The sequence below is a fragment of the Thalassophryne amazonica genome, chromosome 22, assembly GCF_902500255.1.
Source record: "Thalassophryne amazonica chromosome 22, fThaAma1.1, whole genome shotgun sequence".
In the NCBI taxonomy this organism is placed as follows: domain Eukaryota; kingdom Metazoa; phylum Chordata; class Actinopteri; order Batrachoidiformes; family Batrachoididae; genus Thalassophryne; species Thalassophryne amazonica.
Window position 1 is genome coordinate 29320086 of NC_047124.1, and position 26374 is coordinate 29346459.

Consider the following 26374-nt stretch of genomic DNA (forward strand, 5'->3'; position numbering starts at 1 on the left):
TGTGTGTGTGTGTGTGTGTGTAAAAGGATACTGATGCTGTGCTGCTGACAGATTATGATTTATCCATACTAATCCAAGCTGGGGGGAAGGACGGGCTGCTGTAATACTGGGAATGGAAAGAGTGAAGTGTGTAAAGTGTGTCCTGAAACATCTTGATCCAGATGTATTCTGGTTATTTGCACATTACACTAGCAGACAGTCCTTCTGACTTTAACGCGTGTTTTTGAGTCATGTTTATTCCCATTTTACAGGAAAGCATGGGTCCTTCCGTGAAGCAATCCTCGCAAAACATGTACGCTCCAAATATAGATTCAATTTATAGCTCTCCCGCGTTTGGTGTAAAATTTAAACTTAAATCGGTGTTCCTGGGGACTAAAAGTGATACTGGTGACTATTAATGAACAGTAGGTGCAACTTGACTTGTATCAAATTTTATTTTTGTTCACGTTAAGACTCTTTCAGTTAGCACAAATTGCTTTTAAAGTCAAATGTTTAGGTAAATGTAGAGAGAGAACAGTAACTATACTATACTCGGCACCGTTTGTCTCATAAGACAATGGATCACACATAAACAAAGCAAGTGCCTGTCTGGATCGCAAACAACGGAAAAATGTTACATCTTAAAACATTTCTTAAAAGGGCTAAACAGTCCAATGCTTGAGTGACAGTCTCTCTTGCATGAAGCATTGGACTGTCCAATGTCTATATGTGATTTTATGAAGTAGAAATAACACTGTATTCTAATCCATGTGACAGACTATCAAATCAATTTTATTTATATAGCGCCAGATCACAACAAACAGTTACCCCAAGGTGCTTTATATTGTAAGGCAAAAGCCATACAATAATTACAGAAAAACCCCAACGGTCAAAACGACCCCCTATGAGCAAGCACTTGGCGACAGTGGGAAGGAAAAACTCCCTTTTAACAGGAAGAAACCTCCAGCAGAACCAGGCTCAGGGAGGGGCAGTCTTCTGCTGGGACTGGTTGGGGCTGAGGGAGAGAACCAGGAAAAAGACATGCTGTGGAAGAGAGCAGAGATCAATCACCAATGATTAAAAGCAGAGTGGTGCATACAGAGCAAAAAGAGGTGAATAAAAAGAAACACTGGGTGCATCATGGGAAACCCCCCAGCAGTCTAAGTCTATAGCAGCATAACTAAGGGATGGTTCAGGGTCACCTGATCCAGCCCTAACTATAAGCTTTAGCAAAAAGGAAAGTTTTAAGCTTAATCTTAAAAGTAGAGAGGGTGTCTGTCTCCCTGAAGAAGAATTTTAAATTCTGTTCTGGAATTAACAGGGAGCCAATGAAGAGAGGCCAATATGGGTGAAATATGCTCTCTCCTTCTAGTCCTAGACTATGTACAGTAAAACCTGCATATAATGGATTCAGGTGGACCAGCGAATTTTGTCCATTATAATCGAAATCCGTTCTATGTATAAAATGGACAACATCCGTTATATGTATAAAATGGACAGAATTTTTTTTTCTAAGTCTGCTGTGGAGTGGTACCTTAAAATCCTAAAGCCTGATTTATGCTTCTGCAACACTGTGGCCATGCAGTGACGTTGATGTGCGCGTGACCCTTTTAAAGTTCTCTGTCGCGTCTTTATGCACTTTGTCGCATGAACTGTGGCTTTTTCTGGATTAATTTGTCCCTCAATGAGCTCCATTTCTTTATACAATCATCAGCCTCCAAACCAACGGTATGGTATGTACAAATTTTCCTCCACGAATTGCCATTTGAGCATCTTTTTCTGACTCCATTTTGTAAAGTTGGTCATATTTGTGGACTTTGATGCCAAACGTATTTGATCCATGATCGAAATGTAATTGGTGGGTGCACTGCAAAAACTATTCAAATATGAAGGGAGAGGAAGGAGTGAAAATGTAAAGGTGACAAATCACAGCCTTTGCGGTATGTTGTTTAGCAGGTGCACATCAGGGATGGTTCACAGCCAAGCACAGGGCTCTGATCTACAGTGATTTGGTTTGCCACACCCAGGGATATATGTGGAACGTAACACCGTATTACAGTGCAGGCACCAAGCAGCATTTTGTTAATAACAGAGATAAAAATCTCAGCTTTTTGGAAGATTTCTGCTTTTTTGCCAGTTATATGGGTCATTTTTTTGACCAGTGATTAAAGCCGTTGTTTATCGGGAAAATGATTACAGCGTTCATTGCTGAATTTAGTGTTTTTTGCATCAGGCAGCTTGGGCAGCTAGGCTTCAGCTCAGAAACCTGCCCCTCCCCCTCGCTGAGCTGTAAACAGAGCAGAGAGCAAACTGTAGTTGAGAGGTTTCACAGACGTGGTTTCTCTCCGGTACCGGAAAATGCAAAAGGTTGGGTTGGTATTTTCTGATACTTGAATTACCTTGGTATTGGAACCTGACACTGATAATGGATCGGATCGGCTGCACCCCTAGAGTGTGTGTGTGTAAAATATATATATATATATATATATATATATATATATATATATATATTTTTTTATACACACACGTATCTGTGTATGGTCACCATCACCAGTGGCACCAGTGGATGTAGACGTATCATTAGGTTTTATGTAACGGCTGAGTGGATCCTTGTCATTTGATTGGTGCTTTGTATGTCACGTGACATGGATTATTCGTCCCATTTGTGTTGCATTGCATATAGAGTGCAATTTGGTTCCATTTAGAATGCAAGTTTGGTTCCGTACCATTGCACTCTGCACACACACCTACACGCGCACAGACACACACGCACACAGCACTGTCCTAGTTGTGTGAGCACGCGCACGGGACGACGATTTGATTGAGCAAACTGACGGTGCTAGTTCTTAAAACGCACACCTGCGTACGTGCACGAAAACAAAAACCAAATCCACTGCGCTGTAAGCTGTCTGGAGGCTGTTAGCAGGACGTTAGAATGAACAGCTGACCTTTTTTTTTTTTGCAGCACTGAGGAAGTACAGTCTTTATCTCTTTTTTTTTTTTTTTTTGGTAGTACATGCGCACACAAGCGCCGCCCTGGTTGTGTGAGTGTGCGCGGGACAACAACAGCGATTTGATTGAGCAAACTGACGGTACTAGTTCTTGCAACACACACAAAATCCACGCCATTGTAAGCTGTCTGAATGCATGAAAAGCTGTTCAGATGAAAAGCTGACGTGATTTTTTTATTTTTTATTTTTTTTTTTTTGCAAGTATGAAGTTAGTGCACAGCATCACCAGACTACATTTCAAGTTTGTGTTGGACTTGAGCAGCAGTGGAACCAGGCCCGGCGCCAGAAAAAAATATTAAGGGGGCGATGAGTTTATCACAGGGGGCGGGGTCGCCCCCCCCCCCAAAAAAGGTGCGCACTGGAGGGTACCTGCCTCTGAGCGTGCGTAATGAATTGGGTGCGCGCCTAGAAAGCTCGTGTATTTAGGCTACACTGTTGTAGGAGACTGACTGACAGTAAAGAGTGATGACAGTATTCTTTTAATTATTATTTGAACGTATAGACCCTCGGTCAAGTGATCTCCTGCATACCACAAAACCAAACCAACAACTGATCTGAGAAATGACACGAGACAGTAGATTAACCCCACATACAGCCCTCCATCACAAGCGCAAACACAGCACAACTAGGCATGACAGTCACACAACGGGTCAAAGATAAACCTTTCATGTAGATGTACAGTGGTCCCTCATTTATCGCGGGAGTTACGTTCTAAAAATAGCCTGCAATATACGAAATCCGCGAAGTAGTCAGCGTTATTTTTTATATTTATTATAGACGTTTTAAGGCTGTAAAACCCCTCACTACACACTTTATACACTTTTCTCAAACAGGTATTAACATTTTCTCACTTTTCTCTTGTGTGTAAACACTCTCAAAGTTCAAACCTTAGTAGAAAAATAAGACCAACCTGTTTTCAGGCCCAAACATTTGTTTGAGAAATAAAAATAGAACATTTTCCTATAAATAATTATGATGGCTTTTAGAACTAATGAATTTAATTATAACGATCAACCTACGAGATTGGACACATAAATTATTAATAGTGACTGACCAGTATTTCACAGTTCCTCTGATCGCGCCTCTTCGTCCTGGCGCCGCGCCACTGTTGCGCCTTTTTCCACTCACACCTCGCTGCAGGTGTCTTTTTACGAGTGAAGAACACAGTTATGGGTAGTTGTTGGCGCTCTTTTTTTCTTCTGGGCGAGAAGATTCTTGGGGCAGCACGGTGGCTTAGTGGTTAGCACTGTTGCCTCACAGCGAGAAGGTCATGGGTTCAATTCCCGTGGCCTTTCTGTGTGGAGTTTGCATGTTCTCCCGTGGTTGCGTGGGTTTCCTCCGGGTGCTCCGGTTTCCTCCCACATCCAAAGACATGCAGGTTAGGTGGATTGGAATCTTTAAATTGTCCGTAGGTGTGTGTGTTTGTTTGTCTGTTTGTGGCCCTGCGACAGACTGGCGTCCTGTCCTGGGTGTACCCCGCCTCGCGCCCTATGACTGCTGGGTTAGGCTCCAGCCCCCCACGACCCTTAATTGGACTAAGAAGATGAATGAATGAATGAATGAGAAGATTCTTATGAACAGACACGCAGCACACAATGCGTGTGCTCTCCCTTCGCGGTGCCGCAACAGGTGTCCCGTCATCTCAACAGAACACCGGCCTGCTTGATGAGGGCGGACAATGCGCTGTAAAAAAAAAAAAAAAAAAAAGCATACAAAATTGGACTAAAAAAATCCGCAAAACTGCGAGGCGCTATATTTTCCAGTATTTCTTTTTCTTTATTTTTTATTTTTATTTTTGATAACTCTCACATCCGAGGGGGCAGGGTTGATGACATGAGGGGGCATTGCCCCCAAACGCCCCCTCGTGGCTCCGGGTCCGAGTGGAACATCAAAATGCAAGTCCCTTTTCTGTCGTTTACGAATTAATAAAATATCAATTGAGAAGGATCTGTTTTAGCCATCATATAAAACAAATAATGAATATTTTTACATTCTTTCAATGGAACAGTATTTAATTCGGTAAATTGAACTCCATCAACATTCATTATTTGTATATTGATTTCTATTTTAAGCTGCACAACTTTTCAGTTGAGTCTTCTGTCAGCAGGTCAGCTTTTCTTTTTGTTTTTACGACAGCCAATATTGCACTATTACCTGGAGACTCCACCCATGTTTTTGATGGTCTTTACTACTGGCAGCGGTGTGTAGTGAGTGATAGGGTTTGATCGCTGGCTCCTGTTGGCCAGAGTGCAGCATGCTGATGCTGAGTATGTGTTTTCACAATGGTGACGCTGTCACCTGCTGCAAAGCAAATGTGTTCTGAAGCGTCGGCGGAGCTGCCATCACAGCATGTAAAGTCCTGATGGTACCTGCTGCTCTGTTTGAACAGAGAAAGTGCTTCAGAGTGAGTGGAAAAAGTGAGGCTGCGGTGCAGAAACCTAAAAGAAACGGGTGTGTGACCGTCTTCAACTTAAACACAGCAGTTAAGGTGTAAAACACAAACAGGAACACATGGCAGGTAAAGGTTCTTCTGTCTTTCTGTAGCTGTGTGAGTGTCTGTGCAGGGCTCAACCCACCTTATTCCTGTTAAAGGTCACTGGGGAGCTGGAGCTCATCTCAGCAGTCATTGGGCGAGACAGCATGTACACCCTGGGCAAGTCGCCAATCTATCAGAGGGCAGGAAAAGAACATTCATTTTATTATTGTAGTACCCTTCAGTTCATTGTAAAAATAAATAAGCATTGTTGAGATATTATTGAATTGTGCTGTCAATATAACTACTTCAAAATGTATAGTACTCAATCACAATGCATCTTGGGAATTATGATTTTCTGGACCTTTCTTGAGGAAATGTTCTGGACAACTGGACCTCTCTGAATTTTAATTGAATCAATCAATCAATCAATTTTTTTATATAGCGCCAAATCACAACAAACAGTTGCCCCAAGGCGCTTTATATTGTAAGGCAAGGCCATACAATAATTATGTAAAACCCCAACGGTCAAAAAGACCCCCTGTGAGCAAGCACTTGGCTACAGTGGGAAGGAAAAACTCCCTTTTAACAGGAAGAAACCTCCAGCAGAACCAGGCTCAGGGAGGGGCAGTCTTCTGCTGGGACTGGTTGGGGCTGAGGGAGAGAACCAGGAAAAAGACATGCTGTGGAGGGGAGCAGAGATCGATCACTAATGATTAAATGCAGAGTGGTGCATACAGAGCAAAAAGAGAAAGAAACAATGCATCATGGGAACCCCCCAGCAGTCTACGTCTATAGCAGCATAACTAAGGGATGGTTCAGGGTCACCTGATCCAGCCCTAACTATAAGCTTTAGCAAAAAGGAAAGTTTTAAGCCTAATCTTAAAAGTAGAGAGGGTGTCTGTCTCCCTGATCTGAATTGGGAGCTGGTTCCACAGGAGAGGAGCCTGAAAGCTGAAGGCTCTGCCTCCCATTCTACTCTTACAAACCCTAGGAACTACAAGTAAGCCTGCAGTCTGAGAGCGAAGCACTCTATTGGGGTGATATGGTACTACGAGGTCCCTAAGATAAGATGGGACCTGATTATTCAAAACCTTATAAGTAAGAAGAAGAATTTTAAATTCTATTCTAGAATTAACAGGAAGCCAATGAAGAGAGGCCAATATGGGTGAGATATGCTCTCTCCTTCTAGTCCCCGTCAGTACTCTAGCTGCAGCATTTTGAATTAACTGAAGGCTTTTTAGGGAACTTTTAGGACAACCTGATAATAATGAATTACAATAGTCCAGCCTAGAGGAAATAAATGCATGAATTAGTTTTTCAGCATCACTCTGAGACAAGACCTTTCTGATTTTAGAGATATTGCGTAAATGCAAAAAAGCAGTCCTACATATTTGTTTAATATGCGCTTTGAATGACATATCCTGATCAAAAATGACTCCAAGATTTCTCACAGTATTACTAGAGCTCAGGGTAATGCCATCCAGAGTAAGGATCTGGTTAGACACCATGTTTCTAAGATTTGTGGGGCCAAGTACAATAACTTCAGTTTTATCTGAGTTTAAAAGCAGGAAATTAGAGGTCATCCATGTCTTTGTCTGTAAGACAATCCTGCAGTTTAGCTAATTGGTGTGTGTCCTCTGGCTTCATGGATAGATAAAGCTGGGTATCATCTGCGTAACAATGAAAATTTAAGCAATACCGTCTAATAATACTGCCTAAGGGAAGCATGTATAAAGTGAATAAAATTGGTTCTAGCACAGAACCTTGTGGAACTCCATAATTAACTTTAGTCTGTGAAGAAGATTCCCCATTTACATGAACAAATTGTAATCTATTAGACAAATATGATTCAAACCACCGCAGCGCAGTGCCTTTAATACCTATGGCATGCTCTAATCTCTGTAATAAAATTTTATGGTCAACAGTATCAAAAGCAGCACTGAGGTCTAACAGAACAAGCACAGAGATGAGTCCACTGTCCGATGCCATAAGAAGATCATTTGTAACCTTCACTAATGCTGTTTCTGTACTATGATGAATTCTAAAACCTGACTGAAACTCTTCAAATAGACCATTCCTCTGCAGATGATCAGTTAGCTGTTTTACAACTACCCTTTCAAGAATTTTTGAGAGAAAAGGAAGGTTGGAGATTGGCCTATAATTAGCTAAGATAGCTGGGTCAAGTGATGGCTTTTTAAGTAATGGTTTAATTACTGCCACCTTAAAAGCCTGTGGTACATAGCCAACTAACAAAGATAGATAGATCATATTTAAGATCGAAGCATTAAATAATGGTAGGGCTTCCTTGAGCAGCCTGGTAGGAATGGGGTCTAATAAACATGTTGATGGTTTGGATGAAGTAACTAATGAAAATAACTCAGACAGAACAATCGGAGAGAAAGAGTCTAACCAAATACCGGCATCACTGAAAGCAGCCAAAGATAACGATACGTCTTTGGGATGGTTATGAGTAATTTTTTCTCTAATAGTTAAAATTTTGTTAGCAAAGAAAGTCATGAAGTCATTACTAGTTAAAGTTAATGGAATACTCAGCTCAATAGAGCTCTGACTCTTTGTCAGCCTGGCTACAGTGCTGAAAAGAAACCTGGGGTTGTTCTTATTTTCTTCAATTAGTGATGAGTAGAAAGATGTCCTAGCTTTACGGAGGGCTTTTTTATAGAGCAACAGACTCTTTTTCCAGGCTAAGTGAAGATCTTCTAAATTAGTGAGACGCCATTTCCTCTCCAACTTACGGGTTATCTGCTTTAAGCTACGAGTTTGAGAGTTATACCACGGAGTCAGGCACTTCTGATTTAAAGCTCTCTTTTTCAGAGGAGCTACAGCATCCAAAGTTGTCTTCAATGAGGATGTAAAACTATTGACGAGATACTCTATCTCCCTTACAGAGTTTAGGTAGCTACTCTGCACTGTGTTGGTATATGGCATTAGAGAACATAAAGAAGGAATCATATCCTTAAACCTAGTTACAGCGCTTTCTGAAAGACTTCTACTGTAATGAAACTTATTCCCCACTGCTGGGTAGTCCATCAGAGTAAATGTAAATGTTATTAAGAAATGATCAGACAGAAGGGAGTTTTCAGGGAATACTGTTAAGTCTTCTATTTCCATACCATAAGTCAGAACAAGATCTAAGATATGATTAAAGTGGTGGGTGGACTCATTTACTTTTTGAGCAAAGCCAATAGAGTCTAATAATAGATTAAATGCAGTGTTGAGGCTGTCATTCTCAGCATCTGTGTGGATGTTAAAATCGCCCACTATAATTATCTTATCTGAGCTAAGCACTAAGTCAGACAAAAGGTCCGAAAATTCACAGAGAAACTCACAGTAACGACCAGGTGGACGATAGATAATAACAAATAAAACTGGTTTTTGGGACTTCCAATTTGGATGGACAAGACTAAGAGTCAAGCTTTCAAATGAATTAAAGCTCTGTCTGGGTTTTTGATTAATTAATAAGCTGGAATGGAAGATTGCTGCTAATCCTCCGCCCCGGCCCGTGCTACGAGCATTCTGACAGTTAGTGTGACTCGGGGGTGTTGACTCATTTAAACTAACATATTCATCCTGCTGTAACCAGGTTTCTGTAAGGCAGAATAAAACAATATGTTGATCAATTATTATATCATTTACCAACAGTGACTTAGAAGAGAGAGACCTAATGTTTAATAGACCACATTTAACTGTTTTAGTCTGTGGTGCAGTTGAAGGTGCTATATTATTTTTTCTTTTTGAATTTTTATGCTTAAATAGATTTTTGCTGGTTATTGGTAGTCTGGGAGCAGGCACCGTCTCTACGGGGATGGGGTAATGAGGGGATGGCAGGGGGAGAGAAGCTGCAGAGAGGTGTGTAAGACTACAACTCTGCTTCCTGGTCCCAACCCTGGATAGTCACGGTTTGGAGGATTTAAGAAAATTGGCCAGATTTCTAGAAATGAGAGCTGCTCCATCCAAAGTGGGATGGATGCCGTCTCTCCTAACAAGACCAGGTTTTCCCCAGAAGCTTTGCCAATTATCTATGAAGCCCACCTCATTTTTTGGACACCACTCAGACAGCCAGCAATTCAAGGAGAACATGCGGCTAAACATGTCACTCCCGGTCCGATTGGGGAGGGGCCCAGAGAAAACTGCAGAGTCCGACATTGTTTTTGCAAAGTTACACACCGATTTAATGTTAATTTTAGTGACCTCCGATTGGCGTAACCGGGTGTCATTACTGCCGACGTGAATTACAATCTTACCAAATTTACGCTTAGCCTTAGCCAGCAGTTTCAAATTTCCTTCAATGTCGCCTGCTCTGGCCCCCGGAAGACAATTGACTATGGTTGCTGGTGTCGCCAACTTCACATTTCTCAAAACAGAGTCGCCAATAACCAGAGTTTGATCCTCGGCGGGTGTGTCGTCGAGTGGGGAAAAACGGTTAGAGATGTGAACGGGTTGGCGGTGTACACGGGCTTCTGTTTAGGGCTACGCTTCCTCCTCACAGTCACCCAGTCGGCCTGCTTTCCCGGCTGCTCGTGATCTGCCAGGGGGTAACTAACGGCGGCTAAGCTACCTTGGTCCGCACCGACTACAGGGGCTTGGCTAGCTGTAGAATTTTCCACGGTGCGGAGGCGAGTCTCCAATTCGCCCAGCCTGGCCTCCAAAGCTACGAATAAGCTACACTTATTACAAGTACCGTTACTGCTAAAGGAGGCCGAGGAATAACTAAACATTTCACACCCAGAGCAGAAAAGTGCGGGAGAGACAGGAGAAGCCGCCATGCTAAATCGGCTAAGAGCTAGTAGCTACGCTAAGCTAGCGGATTCCTAAAAACACGCAAAGTGAATAATGTGTAAATAATTTAGAGGTGATTCAGCAGAAGGAGTGCTGTAGTTAAGGCACGTAAAGATTACACTGGGAAACAAATCGTAATCTAGATAACTAGATCAATCTAACTGCGCAGATTAAACAGCTAACAGATACAGCAAAACACCGCTGTGCTCCGGAACAGGAAGTGATACAATACCGCAGTGAGAGCCAACCACCAGTAGAGGCAAGCAAGAGCAAACAAAAAAAGCCCAAAGTCTATGGTATTTACATGGAGTCACCACATTTAGAATTTAGTTATGCAGGATTAGGGTTGCATATTGAGAACCGGTTCTTTTCGGGTATCCTTAAGAATTGATCCGATCCACTGACATCAATAGTCTTTTTGCTTAATGATTCCCTTATCAGTCCTTCAGAGCGGCCGTTGTTTTTGAGGGTGTTTGTCGAGAAAATGAACATTCCTCTACATTGATTATAAACCCTGCAATGGGTCTGTAATCAACCACTTCTGCAACGCGACTCCACTTTGAAGCGTGAACCAATGAAACAGTGCTTTGATCCACTGGCTCATTGGTTCTTTGATTCGCTGGTCTTCAGAAGCGGAAAGTCCACTTCTTAACCCCTCTCAAAGCCATTAAAATATTTCAATCGTGAGTCACTTTTGTGTGGATTAAAGTCACTAACTGGGACTCTTGTCTTGTTGCAGTGAAGAAAAAAGAATCATCCTCAGTTCCGTTGGCACAGCTCCAAACGCTGCGCGGCTCTCTGCCGAGACCGAGTCCGGTCGGAATTAATAACTTCAAAGCGAATCGCAGCTTTAAATAAAATGACACGTCTTGCCAAACGCTGTAATACAGAAAACTACAATCAACTAAAATGTTTTTTTCCTCCTAAAATGAGAAGTCCTGCGTTCCTTTATGAATTACATCCTGACGTGCAGCACAGCCAGCTGCAGGAGTTCAGCTCAGACATATGGAAAGACATTCATGCCACTAATGTTTGAAAGGAAATGCTTTTGACAAAAACTACAGATTTTGTTTTTCTATTTATGTTCAGACATCAAGGATCCACCATGTAGACTTTATTTGTCCAGAGTTTAAGGATCCAGTGACCAATTTCACATTTTACTTTATGACTCAATAAAATGTTGTTGACATAGAAAACCTGTGAAGCCTACTTTTAGTGCACAGAAAATTTACAAGAGGTATCGATAAGGAATCGGATCGATAAGCGGAATCGATATTGCTAAAATCTTATCAGTGCCCATCCCTACGCAGGATATGATTTAATAGTTATGCTTCCAGTGTCTATGTAACTTAATTTCCATTGGCTGGTATTCACACCAGCACATGTAAAGGATGTTTTAATACCAAACATATGAAGATAACATAAACGTATCTCTGTAATGTGCAGAGTTTTTTTTTTTTGTTGTTAGTTATTAAGGTGAAAGCACTATGCCTTTAGCAAATAAATCATATCTCTTCTATTGCCCTGCTTTAAAACATGGTGCATCCTTCTGCTTTAACAGACCTGTCATGTGCTGTGGCTTATATTTATTTTCTGGGTTGGTGAAACGATGCCTAGGAGCCTCAGTGCTCCCCGTAGGAAGCAACAGGCGATCGGGCTGGGTGTCACGATGACCTGCATGATGGCCAGAATCCTATTTGAGTGAATTGATAGTTTTGATTTAGCCGGCTATGTCCAGATGAAAGGAAAATGTCAGTATGTTCTTTGTGATGACAGGGAGTAATGTAGAATTAGACTCTAGTTGTTTGTGGGCGGTATGTAAATCGGTGTAACTCTGGTGTGAAATGTGCTCAGTGTTTCCGCAGTCACTGCTTGAAACTACGTGTCAGAGGGCACTTCACCGGATCAGTGCTGTTTTGGCTTCTGAAGGACCGCTCGATACAGAGTTTGGAACAGATCCAGATCGTTACCTGAACCTACATTTAATTTCACTCGCTTCGCTTGATTATTGTGAGCTTTGTCTGACAGGTTTCATATCAAAATGCTTTGGATGCTGAAACATGTAGCCAGTGTGGAAGTGTCAGATTTTTTTTATTTCCTTGAATGTCAGCTTGAGACGGGCTCCAAAAGTGAGTTACTCTCCATAGATGCCCATGTTAAAATGTCCAAATTGACAACAGAAATAAAGTGTCATACTGCCTGGTATAGAAAATGGTTTTGGCCTCTATAGCTAAGTTTCTCTGTTCATGGCAACTGTTAGGGTGGTGTAATTATTGTAGCTTATCACTTTAAGATATTTTAAGCCTTAAAGTTATGTTAGACGTGGTTGCTGTGGACTCCATTGTTCAAGTAGGAGTTCAAAGAGCTGACTGTGTGGTTAATTGTACTTAAGGACCATCGAACAATACTGTGCTCAAGTATTTCCTTTGAGTGATAGTTTGATGATTTTTCATTTGTATGCCAACCCCATGAGCACGAATTGGCAGATAACAATAGCTGGGCGACATTAACGCCACTACGTGCCGAAATTACTGAAGCAATATGGCAGCCATAGTTTTTAATATCTGTCCCAATTCACCCATTATGAAAACCACAGTCCAGTGTGCAAAAAATGTTACTCAGACACCCAAACCAAGATTAGCTTATTGGCCTTAGCTTGTTTGGTAACTACAACATACAGCTCCACTTCTTCACCAAGTTAAGGGTTAGCTAGGATTTAGGCAGAGTCAGGCACTGCCAAGATGGAGACATCCAGAGGTGCCCAGTTTGAACTTCAAACCAGGTCTTCAAACCTCTGGATCACATGATGGTTTGTCCACTACATATACAGGAACATATTGTGAATCCATATCTGCATCCTGACAGCAAACAATATTACGTTTTGTGTTGATAAGAGGTATTATATTTGAAAGAAGTCCTGTATATGCTCCCAGGCTTGTTTGTGTCAGTGCTTATGTTTGGATTACATAGCGTGAAGCGGATGAGAGTCTCTGACTCCCCCAGATGGAATGCAGGTTACTTCTCCAGCCAAGGCTGGTTCCCATTTAGAGCTGTATGGGCTAAGATGATGCAGATTAAGCGTCTTGTCGAAGGACACAGACAGGTAGCGTGAGTGGGATTCAAACCCAGGTCTACATTTTGGTAGGCCAGCTGCTTATCCACTTTGCTACATCATGCTTGAATCATTCTGCTAATAGACACAAATGCTGTCAATCACCTGCTTGATGGATGTAATGGACCACAAGGTGGGAGCACAAAGTTGTGTACACTGGAATGAGGCAGCCTTTATACCCGGCAGCTTGTTATCAGCGTTCCATCAACCTGCTGACAGTAAGGCTGCTGCTTATGTATTTTGTGTTCTCTGCTGTTACCAAGACGACAGGGTTAGAAAAGGTGTTGCAGAGATCAGAGTGTTCTGGAAATATCCAAATTTCTAGGTTTGGGGAAATTTTCGATTTCGTGACGGATATCAAGTTCATGGAGTACGCAAGCTCAGACCAGGGATGGATTCAAGTAGACTGTGTGAGAGAACACCTTTGATTTGTAGGTGAAATAAAAGGTATTATGAAGTGTTATTATGTTTTTATGTTAAGTTTCAGAAATCAGTATCACCTCCTCCTTCTCTCACTTTGTGTTACAGGAATATTTATATACAGTATTTTGTGGCAGTTCTAACTTTTGCATTGTTGGTTATGGTAAATCTGAAGACCTCAAACACTGATCTCAGCTACAATGTTGTTGGAAACACCTGTCATAATTGTTTCCTAAATATCTTAATCTGTGTAAAAAGTGTTTTATTTGGAGTAGGGTAGCTAATTTCTTCTGGGGCTTCACAGGAACCCGTATCTGGAGGTCTGCTGTCAGTTGGCCTACAGGGGAGTCATTGTTGATTCCGTCTATTTATAGTTTAACCCCCACACTGCATTACTGCCATATGCAGTCTATACCGTCCCCCCTCCTCAAAATCACTGCCCTCTTCCATGGACACACACACACACGCACCACTTTTTCCTGTGATTAGGTGCATAGATGTCCTTTGAAGTAACACTAACGTGCTCCGCGTTTTGGTGGCACTTCGTTCGCTCCAGACTTGGCACGAGTCCCATCCAGAGAAGTTCTTCATCTGTCTGACAATGACACATTTCCTCACAGAAGCCAGAGATTCGGTCTGCCCTTGCAGACTCAAGAGCCTAAAATAGCCTCCCGTTTGATTGAACTCTTTGAGAGGTCAGCACAACTGCTAACGGGATACACGGTCGATCAGGACTGAGGAGCCGAGGTTCTGCCATGTGATGCAACAGATTTTCATCACATCTATTAACTGATGTCTTCCGTGGTTACTTCATTGTGTTGCTCACATTCCTCTGACCTTCATGCATATTCATGCCTTCCAACTAATGCCCCCCCACCGCTGCCATGAAAGAGAAACGATCTTAAGTGATTTTGTACAAGAGATGAGATCCAGTGTAGATCCTGTTGCCTAAATAACTGTAGATTTATGCTTCTGGTACTGGGGTCATAACTATTGTTGCTGCCAACACTTCATCAGACTGTATGTTTCCATTGGAATGTTTTTTTACAGGAACGCCTCAACTGTTTCTTAAGTTTTGAAATATGTACTGGCCATGTTATTATTTCAAACCAGCATACCGTAAAAGTACGCGGCTTTACGAGCAACTGTTTTCCAAATCACTCTCATGAATTTTATGAGATTATTATTAATGTCTTGCCTGCAGATTGTCATGAGCTTCATTTCATTCCTATACACCACTTGAAATCAACTTGTTGCTGCTTGGTTTCTTCATGGAGAACATAATCCATCATAGTCAGCAATTTGAACTACGGCTGCTTTTCATGTTTCTAGAAAGTTTTGATGCATGGAAGTGTTCTAAAATGGGAATTTGCTGATATCCCTGAGTCTTGCCTGCCACCTGCTGGATAGATGATAGAGCCCAACCAATATATCGGCCGGCCGATATCATCGGCCGATATAAGCCCTTTTCAAAGTGCTCACTATCGGCCGAAATTTTGCCAATAAAACGCCGATAATTTCTCATAAACAGAACAATTACTGAAATAATGTTTGTCTGCAATGTAAAATGTCCTTGTACCGTTTGTCCAGTAGATGGAGCTCTGACTCCATTCAACTGAGAGCTGCTTACACCCCTGCTTAAATGTGTTCATCACCGGCCCCCGTAGTTTGCCATCACACTGCACTGATTGGCTGACAAAAGCATACAAGTAAGTTTATAAGGATCTATATCGTTATCCTGAACCTGTATCTAAGTTACAGCAACAAGAGGTACAAGATCAGATGTATTTCACAACTCTTTTTAAGGATATATATTTGCTAATTTCACAAAGGTTTAATTCTTGATTGCATTTTTTGAACTTGAAAATTCTTCTCTGTTACAAAGTTAATCAATATGAGGACAAAGCTTCAGCTTTTAGCTCATACCTTTTTTTGATAAGGGTCCAAAAAAGAACATTTTATTCACTAAAAAAAAATAAAAAAATAATAATAATATCATCTGATTTATCGGCTATTGGCAAATCGGCCAATTTATTGATTATCGGCATTTTTTTCATACAAATATCGTTATCGGCATCGGCCTCAAAAAATCCATATCGGTTGGGCTCTAATAGATGACACTGGTCATCACGATTTTTCTTGCAGGAAGTTTTTCAACTGATTTTCGGGTAATTTGGGGCGCTGAATCAGAATCTGGTGTTAGTTTTTGCCAATCACATTTTTGAGATATGAGAACATATTTCAGGTATCAAGCATTGAAGCAAAAGCCGCAGTCTGGCACACCTCTTCAGCACCGTAAACAATATTACAGCTCTTGTTAACATTTCGCAAACCTGGTTTTAAAACTATGCTTTTGAATGATTCGTGGCATCAAACTCTAGCGTGAATGAGCAACTTTTGTGTAATCCATCAATAAGGAATATGAAGATTGCAAAAAAACGTGATGTGATAGAGGAAATCTGAGCTCAGATTTGGATTCAGTACCCCAGAATGACCCTAAATCAGTTCTCAAAGTCCATGCAAGAAAAAAAAAATCCATTTTTTTTTTTTTTTTTTAACCAGTGTGATAGATTCTAAATGGATGTAGGAAATTAGGAGCAGGTGTGGTTATTGGAGAACGAAACTGTTGTTTAGGGTTGCATTCTAAGACACAAATAATGTGATCACACATCTGTACAACCCTACAGAAAGGATTTTATGTATTTAGCTGACACCCCCCCCCGCGTTGCACTACAATATGTTCTGATATCCGAGTATCTGATAAGAAACGGGAATAATCACCAACCTGGTGGGCCTGAGAACTGATCTTCGAAAGGTGCATTTATCAAGACATTAAACAACTCTTCATTTTTAATAGCACATAATTAATGAGCAGAATGTTAAATTTTGGCGATTTTAGCTCTGAGCAACAAAATGAGCAGTATGGTCCTTTAAAGTTTGAACAATGAAAGAAAATATGATCATATTATCAGATCCAGGCCGTTTCGAGGCTTTGTGCTTTGAACAGTTATCAGAATTTGCACCTGTAATGATCAGTGCTTTGTTTTTGGTTAGCCGCTGTGTAAAAGTGTCCCAAAAATACGGTGCCCTCTGTGTAAGGATGCGACCTTCTGCACCGTGTTTTATGAACGGAGGATATTAAAGAGCAACAGGTGGGCAGAAGCCTGCGGAGTCCCATCGATATGCTGCACAGAAATATGTGCGGCGAGTGAATATGATCTACTTGGCAGCTGGTCTGTGAGTTTTGGGATACGCAAGCGATGACTTTTAAACCTGACTTTCAGGCTTAATGTGCAAACTGACAAGCTGGCATGTTGCCACTGGTTGTCAGCAAAAGAGTCTCCAAAGCATTCTGCAGAAGAGTAGTCGGTATATTCATTTTCATTTCCAAGTAAGATTTGTTTTCTTTGTTGTCTCTCCTCACGTCGAAGTGAGGATGGAGGGAAAGAAAGCTAACTGGTGAGGTTGTTATTCTCCATCAACCACAAGGTCTGGAAGGGGAATGTCAGTGTAAATGCCAATCACACTTTATCAAGTCAGGAAGGGTTAGTTCACCAGGTTTTGGACGTGTTCAGAGATTTTTGGAGTTTGCATTGCAAAAACTGGCATCTACGTAACAGGAGGTGGTAAAATCACAAGTCAGAATTTCAATACATCCACTTGAGAAATGATTCACAATATTGACACCAGCATTTTGGCATCAAAATTAATCCTGTATCTTGAAAATAACCCCCCACCCCTTGAATGTAATAAAGTATGGTCTATTTTCAATTATCTGGCTATTCTGCTATGTGTAAAGTTTGTCCATGCTCTTCAAAAACTTTATAAACGCAATTCTTTCACAAAGGTTTTATTTCAGTCACACTGTGTGAATAACAGAACTTAGGACGAGGCCATGCTCTTCAAAAACTTTAAAAACACAAACCATCGTCAAAGGTTTTATTTCAGTCACACTGTGTGAATAACAGAACTAAGGGCCCTGTCCCACTGGCGTTTAGGAGGATTTGCATATGGATTGCGCACAAAATTGGCTCATATTCACTTAACATCCGCAATATCCGTGTAACATGCTTGCATGAGTCGGCCGACACCCTCACACGTCCACAATTATCCGCAGAGGCACGTTTTTCCGTTGCCAGGGTTTTTGAGCTGCACAAAATTTTGGCTGCGGATGACATCCGTCTTACATGCTTTATACATACTCAATACATAATCTATGCGCCGTATATTCACCGTGATTTGCTGATATCTGCAACTGACAGGGATTTGCGGCTTGGCAGCGGACTGGAACAGTGTGTAAAATGGATATTTTGCGTGCCCATCATGTCCACATCACGAACTAAAATAAGTTGTAGCGATTGCATACAGATTGTCCATGAATAAAGTGTTTTTATTACATCTGCTTTGCATCTGATGTGCGGCGGATGCAAATCAGATGCGCTGTGTTCACAGCTGGACGCACGTTCTTTGTTCTACCGACTGCCACGCGCTCTGCGCTGGATGCTGCCTATATAAAATAATTACTTTGTGGCAGATTAATCATTTTATTCTGCAAATTGGCTGTTGAAAATGGCGCTAATCACCTCCTGAATCACAGAGGAAGCACACGCGCACGAACGGCTAACAAGCTACAGAAATCATTTTGAGCCGTCTTAAAAGGTTTACATTGTTTGTTTGTTTACATTGTTGTTTACATTGTCACGGCTTGATAAAACAGTTGTGTATTTTTTCCTTCTTGTCTGCAGCTGTTACAGTATTTATTCCTGTGTTTATAACAGATTTAACTTCTTGTTATAATCGTTCAGACGAGCTGCGCTCTGTGATCTGCTGACGTCACCACTCGCCCTGTTCAATGCTTGTTTACTCCAGTCAACTTGTCCAAGTCCAGCAGTTGCTCCAGAGGCTGTATTGTTGGTGTGAATAGTGATGCTGAAAGGAGCGAGTGCGCTTCTTTTATGACCGCAGTGCAGATGCCGTGCAGGCACAACATGTGCGCGATGCATTCATAATACACCCGTAATACTGCCGTGATAATCGCAATGCGTCGGATCCGTTTCCTCACTACATGCATTATACAACCGTGATTGTTCATCATATATCCACTATATATTATTAATATATCCATAATTCATACTGGGACATTTGTCATTTTGGCCATTTTTGTTGCAGATGACAACGAATGCCCGTAATTTATGTACTCAATTCATGCGCAATTAATCCTCTCCCTAGTGGGACAGGGCCCTTAGGAGGAGGCCATGCTCTTCAAAAACTTTAAAAACATAAACCATTGTCAAAGGTTTTATCAAATTCTTTAGCCTGAGATCTTGTTTTTGGCTTGGCCATGACACTTGATTTACTACAATTTGCCATGCTGTGACTTGAAATTACATGTGTAATTGCATGATCACTGTAATAATATCAGTACTTATGTAGCTTTTGTGACTTCTCTAAAACAAGTACTACCAAGTCAGGAGCATTATATATCATAAACTTGAATGTTGTGTTCAATGCAAGGTTCATCAAAACTAATCATGAAGTCAAAACAATTACATTCTAATATTTCGAAAGATGTTAAAATTACTAATTATTAAAACAAAATTACAGTATATATTGCAGTTTTCTTTTTGCATAGGGTGGGGTTTTTTTGTCATGGTAGACACCCACTTCCTATATGAAATATCTCCCAAAATACACAATGCACAATCTCTGAAGTGGACGTGAGCATATTTGAAAAAAAAAATAATATTTTCTACCATTAACACCTCCTGCTCTCTAAGAAAGATTTTAAAAAAAGACTTGTTAAAAAAAAAATTGACTTAATTTTTGTCTAAATAGAAAAGTAATCTTGTCAAATATTTTGTACATAAGAAAAAAAATGTGTTTTTGTTTTTTTTGGGGGGGGGGGGGGTATCTCACTTTTTCTTAGTTTCTTTTTCCAGCTAATATCAAGCTGTATTTAACCAGTAACAGGGAAAGGCAATTGATTTCAAATCATCCACGCAAAGGAAAAAGCTGGTATTCCTTATTTTAAGACAGAGGCTATTAAAATAAGAATTCTGTCTAGTTTTAACGCATATTTTGATTATTCAGTGCCAAGACATTTTGCTAGTTTTGAGAATTCTAACCAAGTAAATTTTTCTTACCCCGTTGGCAGATTTATTTATTTATTTATTTATTTGCTTGATACAAGACAATTTGGCTAGATTTTGGATTATTTGGCTTATTTTGAGAGGGACAGTTTTTGGAGCGTGGCTCGACTCTGCCGCTGCAGGTCGACTCACACTTGTCTTGGGGTGTCCTGGTGTGGATGCTGCTCCAACTGGGTATCCATATTTCATATTGTGCACAGAAAAAAATTAACCTGAGATATCAGGAGTTGAGGACAAGTTCACCAGGAGTGTATATCATGTTTACCTGGAGTTATTCGAGGTTTTGTCAGGACTTTTTCAATGGATAGTCCTGAGGTGAGCATGGGCCAGGACGAGTCATGGGGTGTTTGAGTGAGTTCCCAGGGTTGGGGTTGTGGTTCATTTCCTGACTCTTTGCCTGCTCTGGAGGACTCGACACCAAACGGAGCCAGTCAAGAGGTGTTCGGGAAGCTGTTTGTCCTACTCGGACCATTATGCATGTGACGCCACCAAACTGGTTCAGGGGTAGGACATTTAGAAAACTTCCTCTGAGGAAGAAACCTCAAGCAGACCAGACTCAAAGGGGTGACCCTCTGTTTGGGCCATGCTACTGACAGAAATTACAAAACGCTTCAAAAAACGAATATACAGGAAATGTTGCTGGTGCACAGGACAAGAAAAAATCAGAATCAGGCATCAGAAAGACAACAAATGCAGTATAATTTATCAGCATTAAGAAACAAGAAATACTAAGGTGATCGCCGGCCACTAGCCCTAAGCGTCACTAAAAGACCCAGAATTTAGATAAAGTTGAGCTGTGGCCTGCGCCGTTTTCTAATAAAATGAATTGAAAGAGTAAACAGCATAGTAACATACTATGCCAGTATGCTAGCCATACGAAAGGGAAAAGTGCGTTTTAAGTCTGGAATAAGTGTGTTTTAAGTCTCCATTTCCATATGGAGTCTTCTGTTGACAGGTTTTCCGTGGGCTGTGATTAAAGACTTTATTCACTCAGTTTGCCACTTTGAATCGTTCTAGCCTTCTGCTGCTGTCGGGTTTAGAATACTGTACCTTTGATAAGAGGAAGAGACAACCAGGCAATAAAACAAGTGAGAGATAGAATTCAATTTAAGCTTGCGAGGAGTGCAGTCAGGCTGTACACCAAAGCTACACTAAAGTCTGGCCTGCGCTCCCGCTCTTTTATTTAGGACTTCCCTACATACATGGGCAGTACAGCTCCTGAGGGGAAGAGTGATAGCGCGTGAGCTGTTGCCGCAGAACTGCTGATTGCACAATACATTCAGGATGTTCAGAACCTTTTTAATCTTGGGCTCGGTTAAGATGTGTTTAAGACATCTAACGATTAATCACACTTCTTCTGACAAAAGGACTGATGTATCACAATCACACTGTGGTTGGAACATTCAATTCTCTATTCTTTATCTTACTGCTCAGCTTCGGCTGCGTCCTGCATGAGTCATCTTCACATGTCCTAAAAAGAGCTTAGCGTGCATTTATCCAACGGTATTACATCTTCACCTAAAAGTAAACAATTGTTACTAAGCAACCACTTCTTATTCAAATTTTCAGCTGCAGGGTCATTAAACAATGGTAAGAATACATTTACACTCGGGAGGTCTTATCGTTGGTGTTGAGGTCATCGTCAGGTTCACCATAATCACCTGGATCAGGGAACAGATCTGGAAGATAGTGGTCGTAGTCGTCTTCTTCATCAGTTTCATCATCGTCATCGCCTGGATGGTTACCCAGAAGGGGGTATGCCTGAGCTGAATCCTGTCTGGCTGGTGAGATAGCAGTGGTTATCATTCTATTGACTAGACCACGTAGACAAGGAATACAACAGCATCCACACAAGGTCAGAATTGCAGCAAAAACTGCTATAGATATAAGCGCAGAGGAGACCAAAGTGCGATACTTCCCAAACACGTCCAGCCACGAGTCCCAGAATTCGGCATTAACGCCGCTGTGATCCTTCATCTTCTTGTTCAGTGTCCGCAGGCCCTCAATGGCCTGGGTCAGGCTTCCATCGGCTGCTGTGTTGTTCGGTATGAATGTGCAACACTGTTCTCCAAACATTGCACAGACTCCTCCTTTCTCAGTGAGTAGCATGTCCAGGGCTATGCGGTTCTGGAAGGCCATCAGTGAGGTGGCTGCCAGTTGGGAATGTACCGCTTTAAAACCTTCCTCTGTCCAATTTCCCAATTTCTGCACGTTGTAGTGGATGTAGTTTATTCTGTCTACGTTCTTATTAATTGAGCACCACCAACAGATGGAGGATTCAAATCCAGCTGCTATCTGATCAGCCAGTTTGTACTCATCAGGCACTCCTCTGGGGACTCCTGTTGCGTCAATATATGTTGGATCTCCCACTCCTTTCCAATCTCTTTTTACTCTATGCCAATTTTCAGGCACCACAGACTTTAGGTGCGTCAGCAAGTCCTTGGCTAAAATGGGAATGGCTTTTACTGGGAGGAGTAGGGACACTAAAGCACAGTAGCCTGACACATTCCTAGGCAATCTATCAAAAATTCTATTATCTCCACACCACCACCACACGTCACTTCGGCTGACTGGTACAAATGAACCGTTTATCTGTATTATTCGACTACACCACTTAGTCTCGTTCAGATTTCCCAGTGGTTTCCCTGTTCCGGGCAGTTTGATACAGGAGAAATTTCCCAAAGCTACCTTTTCTGAGAATATTGGTTTGTTTTTTACCGCAGCCGCAACGGGGTAAATGTGGTCCCATACTGAACAATTGTGGTTTCGGTGTATTGTTGTATTTTTCATTACCACCAATAGGCAGTCGTCCGATATCGCTGCTGGAATCACCTGTAAAATTGGTCGGGGCCCCATACATACTACGCAGTCCTGTTTTGTGGATTTTACTGCTTGCTCCGCCATCAGGAGCCAATTGTTATTTTGTCCGCTAATTCCCGTAGTTACCAAAAACCAATCATCTGCTGACAGAGGCCCTTTATGCAAGCGGGCCTGCTTGGCTCTTACAGACCCCGGTCCGGGGTGAAGGTCACCCAGTATTGTTTGATTCGTGGTGTCTCTTGAGGCATTTGTATTTGGTGTCTTTGGGCATAGCACAATCTTCCAGCAAGGATCATACCCCGCTTTGTATGCACACAGTGCAAACGTGTGACATATCCGTTCGATTGGTCTGCTTATCGGGAATTTTAACGAGTTTATTGTGAATGTCACTGTTTTGGTTCGGCCGCTGACTGTTAGGTTTGATATGATATTTTTCCAACTATACGCTTCGTCTGTCCACCCATAGGAATTTTGTGGCCAGGCGGACGGGTAGCCATTCGTCAGAAAGGTATTTCCCCACCAATGACTGGCATGGGGAAAACCCGTAGTCATGTAGAAATCATAAGCCAGCCATTGTCCAGGATCACCAATCCAGCTATCTTGTCTGAGGGCCAAAAAGGGTATCTGTACAACATAATAGATCCTGGGTGTGGTGTAACAGGCATAAAACCATTGGTAGGATGTTTCCTGGTCTTCACAAGGATTTAGTCCGCATAGTATCTGCCTCCCATGATTGTAGCAGGTTACTCCCTTTGAGGTAACCACATATCGTTTAACGCGGTGGATTGAATTTCCACTTGTAGTTTCGTCTGTTCTGGTTGTGATGTTCTCTACTTCCCCAAAGTCAATTCCCTTTTTCATTAATGGTGTCCACACGTGCATTCCCCATATAGTGACTGTTATGGCTCCTAACACTAATGCCCAGCAGCACAATGCTGTTTTCATCCATAATGGTGTATGGCGCGACATAGTCAGGATCTCCCTAAAGTCAGTGTCCTAAGTTTCTGGTCAGTGGCTTGTAATTTCTTCTGCTGATTTTCGTGTCTGCCCTGGATCTTAACACCAGAGCCACACACTATTATCAGACTTGCTCACTTTCCGTACTTACACTGGATTTACAGAGATCACTTTCTTACAATGTGTTAAATGTATCCACGTTTGTCTTTCTCCTATTTTTAAGGCTGTGGGTGTAGTGAGCAGTACTTGGAATGGACCTTCCCACTTAGGTGAGTGCCAGTGTTTCCTCTTGATGATTCTTATCAGTACCCAGTCTCCAGGTACCACTTTAGGGTCGTCCTGTGGAGAGATGGGATCATCAATGTTTGAGGTCCTGTCCTTTTGCTTTTCCAGCATCTTTCTCATATAATCAGCTAGGTTTGCTTCTTTTGGTATTTCCCATGGATTTCTGAACTGAGGTAATCTGTACGATCGGCCAAAAAGGGTCTCATATGGTGTTAATCCTGCTGTACTTGTGATGTTTATATACATTTTTACTAAGTCCACGCACTGTGTCCATGGTCTGTTTGTTTCTTCCATCGCCTTCTTTAGCCTATTTTTAATTGTCCCATTCATTCTTTCCACTAGTCCTGCGCTTTGCGGTGATATGCACAGTGGTTTTTTAAGTTTATGCAAAACAGTTGTCCAATGTTTCTCACAACTTGGTTTACAAAATGCGGTCCATTGTCACTATATATTTTTTCTGGTATACCATACCTAGGTACTATGTCTTTGCACAGTGCTTTTGCCACTGTTAATGCATCTGCATGTTTTGTGGGGAAGATCTCGACCCATTTTGAAAATGCATCAATAATGACCAAACAAAATTCTTTCCCTTCACTTTTGTTCAATTGAATATAATCCATGTGTATGGTCTGAAATGGATATTGTGGTTCAGGGAACTTTCCTCGTAGAGGTCTCAAATTCCCTTGCACGTTGTGTTTTGCACATATCATGCATGCTTTACAAAATTGTTTTGAAAAATTATTAAATCCAAATGTTGTATACACTGTTTCGATTTGTTTAATCATCCCCCCTGTCGAGACATGGGAAACACCATGGCTTGAAATAGCTGCCCATTTATACAAATTTTTGGGCAACACAGGTTTGTTAAGGGGTCACATGTAGAGACCGTCCTTGTTTTTGACGGCTCCATGTTTTTCCCATAATTTCCTCTCACTGTCCGGGCTTTGATTTTGCATTTCTACCAAGAGATCAGGTGTTACTTCAGTTGCTTTATCAATTGTAAGTGTGTTAGGATCAGCAACCACATGAAGATGGCCTTCAGCAGCAGCTTTTGCAGATTCATCAGCGAATGCATTACCTTGGGAAATAAGATCAATCCCTTTTGTATGTGCTGCACATTTACAAATAGCCAATTGACTGGGTAGCTGGACTGCTTCTAATAATTTGGTGAGCAGAGTGGCATGTGTGACAGGCTTCCCTGTTGAAGTGACCATTCCACGATTTTTCCACTGTTGAGCGAACACATGCACCGTGGAAAATGCGTATTGGCTATCAGTATAGATTGTGACAGATTGATCTCTGAAAATTTGGCAGGCTACGGTGAGAGCTACCAGTTCGGCCGCTTGTGCCGACATGTTAGCAGGTAGCTTGACAGCTTGTAGGACACTGTCATGTGTCGTCCACAAATACCACTGTGCCCTCTGAAAGAGATGTATCTTTTAAATCGGGTCTACATTTAGATACTCGTTGGGCTTCCTCCACACAGTCATGTGGTTCTCCATCCACTGGGATGGGCAAGAGTGTGGCAGGATTTAATGTTGTGCAGCATTCAATAGTCAAATGGGGTTGAGATAGGAGCATAGCCATACAAGAAAGATGACGTGCTGGAGACAGAAATGTCATATTTGTTTGTAGCAGCAATGCTGACACTGCATGGGGTACTTTTAGTATTAATGAATGGAAAAGCACAACTCCGGCAGAACTCTCTATAGCCATAGAGGCTGCTATTACTGCACGTATGCACGGAGGAAGTGCACAAGCAACACTGTCTAATTTGAAAGAATAGTAGGCAACCGGGCGAAGCCTTTCTCCATATTGCTGCGTCAATACAGAAGTCATAAAATGACCTTTGCAATCGACAGTTTGAACAAATGGTTTGTCATAATTTGGTAGGGCTAGAGCCGAGCTAGACACCAGACTTTGTTTGATTTGCACAAATGCCGCTTCCGCCTCTGGGGTCCACTTCAATGCTGTTGACATGGATATACTTTCGTCATACATTAATTTCAAGAGAGGAGACGTAATTTGCGCATAATCTGGAATCCAGCTACGGCAGTAGCCAGTGATGCCTAAAAAGGACATCATCTGCTTTTTTGTCAATGGCTTGGGTGCCTGGAGAATAGCCGTCTTCCTGTCTTGAACAATAGTGCGTCCTTGTGCACTCAATTCATGTCCCAAATACTTTACTGTCGGGGACCACAACTGTAATTTGTTCTTGCTGACCTTATGTCCTTCCCTGGCTAGGTGATGTAAGGTGGCCAAAGTGTCTGTGATGCAGGTATCTTTGTCATGAGAGGCTATCAGAATGTCGTCTACGTACAAGAAAATCTGGCTACCACCTGGTGGTACAAATTTGGCCATACTAGCT

At 41.7% G+C, this 26374-nt stretch overlaps 1 protein-coding gene and 1 long non-coding RNA gene across 2 annotated transcripts in view; both read left to right on the forward strand.

Moving 5' to 3' along the window:
* ube2h (ubiquitin-conjugating enzyme E2H (UBC8 homolog, yeast)) overlaps positions 1–26374 on the forward strand; it is a 97277-nt gene that overhangs the window by 44372 nt on the left and 26531 nt on the right. The window lies entirely within an intron of this gene.
* On the forward strand, positions 1492–8531 carry LOC117504041. Its single transcript, XR_004558709.1, has 3 exons — positions 1492–1621; positions 5436–5441; positions 8520–8531. It is a non-coding gene; the product is annotated as an uncharacterized LOC117504041 (long non-coding RNA).